Source organism: Microplitis mediator, chromosome 8 (genome assembly GCF_029852145.1).
Source record: "Microplitis mediator isolate UGA2020A chromosome 8, iyMicMedi2.1, whole genome shotgun sequence".
NCBI classification, from domain to species: Eukaryota; Metazoa; Arthropoda; class Insecta; order Hymenoptera; family Braconidae; genus Microplitis; species Microplitis mediator.
In genome coordinates this window covers 6,885,183-6,893,722 of record NC_079976.1, presented here as the reverse complement: position 1 = coordinate 6,893,722, position 8,540 = coordinate 6,885,183, and the positions used below count along the sequence as shown (strand labels likewise).

Here is an 8,540-nt window from a genome sequence, read left to right as displayed (position 1 = left end):
ACATATATATATATATATACATTTATTTATATATATACATATATATAGAAAAATATACAATTGCACTGGAACGAAGTATCGCAAGATATTCCACTCGCTCTTTAAATGGCGCTCGCACATGCGCAGATATTTATAAACCTGCGCAGTAAAAAGTTTTTATGCGCAGAAGTATATGCGCGTACAAAATTTTAAATAGGTTATGTTTTTTTCTTTTTTTCGATGTTATTAATTTTAAAAAACTACTTATTAAATAATTTTTTTGAAATTTTAAATTTGACAGATATTCAAATTTTATATTTTTCGCGGGTTTTATTATTTATATTTGAATTTTTTACTTTATTGGCTCTATGCCTATTCACTTATCTTCCGTGTGGAGTATCTTTAATTATTGTAACTATTTTTTTTTTTTTTTTTATTATTATTGATTGTTTTAATTTTTTAAAAAACGAAACATTCGATTTTAAAATTTTTTAAATTTTATTATTGAGTTGAATTATTTTTCACTGTTGATAGAAATGTGACAAGTAAATTTTCATTTTATTGCATCATACTCATTTGAATAAATTTGTGTTCTTTTATAATATTCATGAATTATTTTTTATTAAATGATTATAATTTTTTTTTGTGACAGCGATAATAATTTTAAAAAGATTTAAAATCTTATCAATCGCACGTGGAGATTTTAATAATTTTATTTAAATATAATAATTATTAGTTTTAAATAGTTAATTACGTTTTTTTTTAATTACGCAATTTATTTTTAGTCACTTTGGTTGATCATTAACTAAATTTTAATGAGATTTTGAATTTTAAATATTCGTTTCTTTCTAATTTTTTAAATTAGCTATTTTTGGTTTTATTTAAAAAATAAAAATAATTAATTTTATGAATAAGCTTAATAGATTCGTATTTAGTTTAACTAATAAATGACCTTGAAATTTTTTTTTTATTAACTGCACATTAACTTACACGTGGAGGTACAGATTAAAAAAAAATACCGCGCAAAAATTTATTTTTTAATTTAAAATGCGCAATTTTTTATAATTAACCATAAATATTTATGTATGTATATGTATATCTATATTCTTATATATCAACTTGATAGTTTTTTAAATTTTCAATAGGCATTTTTTTTTTACTCCAAAATTATTTTTTTTTTAATAATCAAAATTTTCTCCAATAATTTTTTTTTAGTCCGAATACGTCATAGTTTTATTTAAAATGATATATATATGACAATTTTATTTTATTTTTACTTGATAAATTTTTTTTGTACTGAATTTTTATTTTTTAAAAACACAAAAAAATTTACTCCAATTATTTTTATTTCAAAGACGTCATACATTTATTTAAAACCCAATATAAATTTTCTTATTTAAAAAAAAAAGAATATTGTAAATTTACTTGGCCAGAATTTAATATTTCGAAAACTATTTAAAGTCAAAATGAACTAAAAGTAAAAAAAAAATAAGAAAAACTGCGATAAATTAACCGTTAGAACGTTACGTCTTCGAAAATAAAGTCATTCACTACGACAATTTTAAATAAAAAAAAAAAAACAATTTTTAATCCTACGAATAAGCAGTACAATAATATAAATAAGAAGTGTAATCGTTTTCAACACAAACTTTAAGGTCAAGAAGAATCTCAACTTTGAAAACTTATAGCCTTGAGGTCCAATACACCCACAGTAAAAAAAAATCTAAATAAAAAGCAACAGCAACAGTAATAAAAAAAATGTTAATTTGAATAGAGAAAAAAAATTATAGGAATAAAGAGTTACGTTGTTTTAAAAAATTTTTTTTTTTTAAATATATCAAATAAAGATACATTATAGTTTCATTTAAAAGAGTGAGAAATATATTTATATTTTGAAACGTGTAGAAACATGTTGGGACTTGCTTACATATATATATCTATATATATATGCAAGCCTCAACATGTTTCTAGTTGTATCGAAGGTTTCCGGCTACTCCAATCCATATATGTACTACATAATCTATATATATATGTAAATTTGTGTTTAATAGCAATCCTATTACATTATATATATATATATATACATTATATATATATATATATATATATATATATATATATTATAGTTGATAAATAAAAGAGTATTAACAATTTAATTGAGTTTAGTTTAGTCTAGATGTTTAAATATATATATTTATATATGGCTATGTGTATATAAATGGATGTATATGTGTATAGATAAATATATAGAGAGGGATAGAGATAAAATATGTATATAGTGATGCATGCGAGAATTGCGTGAACAATAATACGAGGTCAGAACACGCACGTGCACATGCACGTCAGGAGGTCGTTATTAGAGAATCGCGAGAGTTGAGGCGACGACCTGGGAAAGCTAATTAGTTACTTTCCTATTATTGATTCTTTTTTACTTTTATTATTATTATTACTATTGTTGTTGTTATTATTATTATTATTATTATTATTATTATTATTTGATGGATGTAGTTTTTTATTATTTGTTCTTGGACTTGTTTTTTTTTCATTTTTTTTTTTTAGCTGAAATTTATGATGTATAATTTAAATCGGTATGAAGAAGTATTAGATGTTGAAAGATACAGATGATTATGATTATTGAAATGGAATTTATTCTATTACGTGTTAAGAATTGATCATTTTTTTCTGGTATCCTAATAATTTATGAAATTTTTAAAATTCATAACTTTTGAAGAAATTCAAATTTAGAGATGGGAATGGGATCATTTTAAAGAGAAAACTTTGAGGAACAATTTTCATCTTTGTTTGATAAGGTTTCGATTAATAGTTTTCGAGATATCGATCTCAATAGATGAGAATGCGGGATGATGAGATTTTTATGGTAAAATTTCAAGTTTTGAACTTTTAAAATTTGTAACTTGGAAACTTATTAATATTAAGGAACGGAATTATGCTCATTCCTAATTAGTGACTTTTAGCTACAACTTTTGTATAAAAGATTTTTGTCTAGGATTGAAAACTTTGGAGATATTAATTATTGAAGGCGAATAATTTATTTGAGATACTACAGAGTTGATGAGATTTTTTTTTTTGGTCACTTTTAAAATTCATAATTTGAAAACTTGTTGAGATTAAGGAACGAAATTGGGCTCATTTCCAAGAGGGAACTTTAAGGAACAATTTTCATTTTTGTTTGATCAAGTTTCGATCGGTAGTTTTCGAGATATCGATCTAGATAGATAGAAATAGATTAAAAAATGATTTACACCGTCAAATTTTGACTTGTAAACTTTAAAAATTTGTAACTTTTGAACTAATTGAGATGTAGACTTTTTTGGTCTCATTTTGAAGCTTAGAACTCTAGTTACAATCTTTTTATGTTTTATCAACTATGCAATAGCTTCTAAGATATCGGTCAATATAGATACGTCTATCAAAGCCGGAAATTTTTTAAGGTTTTTGGGCCGCCAAAATATTGATAATTTATTGTGATTAAAAAAGGTCAGAACTCAAAATGATAATTACAAATTAACAAATTTAATTGCTTATAAAATTACAATAAATAAAAAATATGATAAAATAATAATTTTGAATTTCGTTTATTTTATTTTGTTTATGTTATGAGTTGTCACTTATTGTAAAGATAAAAATATGTCATACACTTGAGGTCAATTACCGAGTAAATTTTGATCCAGACGTTGTATAAAATAATAATAATAATAATACTAATAATAAGAATAATGACATTAATAACAATAATACTGAAATAATAATAATAATAATAATAATAATTACAATGACAGATATCGAATGTTTAAAATATAAACTAGGGTCTGATGGTAAATTTCCAGAGATATATAAATAAATTATGAAAAGATATTTTCCTACTTATTTATCAAAAATAATTTACAACAATCAGCTTTTTAAATTTATTTAGTTTTCTTTTTGTTTTATTTGTTACATTCAATTCATAATCTCATAATTATTTTTAAATAAAAATACATATTATAAATAATTATTATCAATTTATTTTAAATTCTTACATGATAACTGATATATATACATATATATTTTAGTAAGTTGTTACTGTATCAGACATTTTCATTTTAATTTATTTTTGTGCGTTATTATTTTTTCTATCTTAACAATTTTTATTTAATTAGTATTAGAATTTTCAGATTGGAAAATTCGAATAAAAATTTCCCGCTAAAAACTTAAAAAAAAATATGTTTAAGCGTTTGCGCAATTGGATTTTTTATTCATGTGTTAAGGTGAGGATTTCGTGATAAATTTTAATTAATAGATTTAATAAAATGTTTGTAGAGACCGGGACGTAATGAGTCGTCTCTAAAATTTGGCAAAGAAAAAAAAGTTGATGAAATTAAGTAAAAAAATTGGTCTGTCAGTTGACCCTGCGGGTCAGCCTCAAAACTTCCCGCTGTTTTCGAGCTCGTTGAGCTCGAAAACATTATTGTGAATACATTTTCGAGCTCTTCGAGCTCGCAAATACTTTTGTATGCCATTGTTTTGTAAAAAACCATTTTTTAGCATTTCTTTCTTCCACGATATCTCGCGAACGAATTAACCGATTTTGATGGTTGAGGCGGCAATCGACGTGTTTTATCAAGTTCTAAAGCTGATCAAATTTTGAAATCGATTTATCGAGTCGTTTTTGAGAAATTTCGAAAAAACCAAGAAAAAAATTTTTTTTGAATTCTTTCGTCAACGGTTTCTCTTGAACGAATGAACCGATTTTGATGGTTGAGGTGGCATTCGACGCGGCTTATAGAGTTTTAGAGCTGATTAGATTTTGGAATCAATCCATCGAGCAAATTAAAAGTTATCCAAATAAAACATTTTTGAAAAAATTTTATTTTCGAAATATCTCTGAACGCACCCTACCGATGAAGTTCAAATTTTTACGGCCTCAAGACATTAACAAGCCGCGTCGAATGACACCTCAACGATCAAAATCGGTTCATCCGTTCAAGAGTTATGAATATTTACATACATACATACGTACGTACACACATACATACACTCGGACATCATCGTGAAATTAGTCAGGATAGCTTCCTAGGACTTCGAAACGTCGACATCTGATGGAAATTCGATTTTCGTAAATCGGACCGAAACCAATAACTTCCCGAATTTTTGAAAATTTACAATTTTCTTAGCGGGAAGTTAAAAATACTTTTTAAAATTAATTTTATCGGTCTATTTTGCCCCCAAAATTCAATTTTAATTTTGTTGATATAAATTGCCGTCATATTTTTGTCTTTCCTACAATAATATTTTTTAATTAAAGTTTTTAAAATAACGCGTAAATGAAATAAAAATAGATATGAAATTTAAATTTATTATTTTATAGCTTCCGTTGAACGAAAAAAAAAAATTATAAACATTGATCTCTTGAATTTAAATTATTCATTAATTAAATATATTTATACAAATTAATGTAAAAAAAAGAACTAAGTAATATACTCGATAGTAAAATTTGACAATTCAATTAAGTATTTTTAGTTTAATTTTATTTTAATTGATTCCAATATTTTTTTATGAGATATTTGTGGTTATTGATAATAAAGGAAAATAAATTATAATTAAACACAAGAGCGAGAGAAAGACAGAAAAGTAAATATAAAAGAGATATAAATATAAATATGACGCAGTTTCTGTTGAAGACAAAGCGTTGTTTTAAACTTTTACTCTATTATCTTTAATAAACATAGTATAATAATATATAAAATGTAGGTGTTTTAATAATATATATTAATATATCAGTATGCACGTAATTCAAATTCATAAAAAATGCATTACGTAAATACACTATTTTATTTTCAGAGCGTACTTTTTTTATATCTAATTATTTAAGTTTTCTTTTTCGGAATAAATTTAATTTATAGAGATCGGGGCGAAATTAGACATTACTGTTTAAACAATAAATAGATAAGCAATAAAGTTTCAACTTACAAAAAATAGATTTTTCATATTTTTATACCAAATATTTCTTGGTAGCTATATTTTTAAAAAAATTTAGTGTTAATTATGTTTTGAATCATAAAATTAAAAAAATTTCATTCATAAATGAACAAAATAAACAAAAACATGATCCATGTATAAAGCACGTATGTTCCATATAAGCATTTGTATGATCGCCATATACTTCAAACATGACCAAGTTTCATATATGATCAATGTATGTGAGGATATATGATCAATATATGATTCATACCAAACACCAGTTTTGATATATGCTCCAGATTTGAGAATATATTATCAATACATGCTACATATATGGTAAGTTTTCATACATACTTGATATATGTGCATTATGATTAATATATGGCTCATATATTTCGAATATATGGGCATATATTTCGAATATATGGGCATATATTCGAAATATATGGTTCGTATATGCCGAATATAAGGGTATATTTGATTTATATGTAACCAATTTTGATATATGGACATATATGATCAATATATGTTTCATATATGGTCCATTGTCATATACGTTCTATACATATGATCAATTTATGACCAATACATGTTCCATATTGATCAATTTTCTCTTACGTTTCATATATGCCGAATATATGGACATATATGATTCATATGTGAACAATTTTTATATATGGACATATATGATCAATATATGTTTCATATATGGTCCATTGTCATATATGTTATATACATATGATCAATTTATGACCAATACATGTTCCATATTGATCAATTTTCTCGTACGTTTCATATATGCCGAATATAAGGGCATGTATGATTTATATGTAACCAATTTTGATATATGGACGTATATGATCAATATATGTTTCATATATGGTCCATTGTCATATATGTTCTATACATATGATCAATTTATAATCAATACATGTTCCATAGTGATCAATTTTCTAGTACGTTTCATATATGCCGAATATATGGACACATATGATTCATATGTGAACAATTTTTATATATGTTTGATATATGGGCATACATGATCAATATAACTTTCTTATATAGTAAATGGTCATATGTTGACTATGCATAGATGTATAGGGCTTATGGCTAATCGTCATACATGCTCCATATATGATCAATTTGCGCTTCAAATATTGCAAATTTTTGCTCGAATAATTTCAAGATAAATTATATTTAAAATAGTCATAATTTTTTAACACAATTTTCTAAAAATTGCTTTTCTGTTTGTTGCAACGTTATTTCTTGTCTATGTTCAATTACAGTTTGTAGAAATTAGCGGGGCGCCCTGATTAAAAACTCCGATTGAAAGTCTATCGGATTTCAACCGGAACACAGAAAAAACAAACTTTAAAAATTACTATTTGAAATTACAACCCGGAACCCGGTTGTCAATATGGGGAATTTTAACATTTAAATAGTAAATTTTATAATACGTGTCGTCTATTTTCGAAGTATCAGTTACGATTTTTAAAGTTCAAATAGTAATTTTTCTTAAGAACCGTTTTCAGATAATTTTGTCCAAGCTTTTCTCTGAGATAAAAACCCTAAACGCTAAATAAAGACACAGACCCGATGCTTTACTCTATGAACTAGCGAAGTGCACTTCAATTTTTTGATAACTTCCATTTGTTTACGAGAAAAGCTTGGACAAAGTTTCCATTTACTGTACAAGTGCAACAAAGATAGTACCGTTTATCCACTTGAGTGCGAATAGAGAAACAAATGAAAACGCGTCTTAAGGAGACAATAAATTTCCATACTTATCCTGAAATTACTCACGTTTTAATCATAAATGACAAAATTACTATTTAGAATGATGGTATTTACTGATCACTTTGTCATTATATTATTTGTCATTCTCAATTTATATAGTTCATTTTTTTCCGTGAACCAATCGGATTCAATCGGAATTCAGCGGTTTCAATCGGAGTTTTTAATCAGGGCGGTGGTCACTTTAAATAATGTTGGACATTTTCAATAGAAAAAAAAAAAACACTTTTTTCTTTCAATCCTCTTAGATGATTTGAAAATAAAAAATTTATCTAAACAATTTGCTTTTTTTTAAATATTTATTAAGTATATTATTATTTATTTGTATTACAATATTTATATATTTAATAATCGATTGTTTAATTATTGACAAATAATTATAACAGTTGCAAATAATAATAATAATTATTATTATTTTGGTATTTGTAAATTATTTATTTATTATTAATTATTCAGAAAGTATTCGAGTACCTTGGAAACTTAAAAAGGCGAAGAAGGCACACTACACTTCGTATATATATTTATTTAAATTTAATAAATAACATATATAATTTATTTAAATATATTTTATATTATTATTTATTACAATTAAAAAGCTAAAAAATTTTTCTTTATTTACTTCAAAAAAAAAATTTTTTTCTTAATTTTATTTACAAATAATTATCATTTTTTTTTTTTTTATTAATTTTATAATTTCAATTAAACAACAACAAAAAATAATTAATTATTTTAATTAACATAAATTTAACAATAGGCACTGCCTATAAAATTTTTGATTCAATATTTAATTAATAAACATCCAATTA

At 24.2% G+C, this 8,540-nt stretch overlaps 1 protein-coding gene across 1 annotated transcript in view; it reads left to right on the top strand.

The window, feature by feature from the left end:
- The window catches only part of LOC130673431 (RAC serine/threonine-protein kinase), a 71,986-nt gene that overhangs the window by 24,567 nt on the left and 38,879 nt on the right, over nt 1–8,540 (top strand). The window lies entirely within an intron of this gene.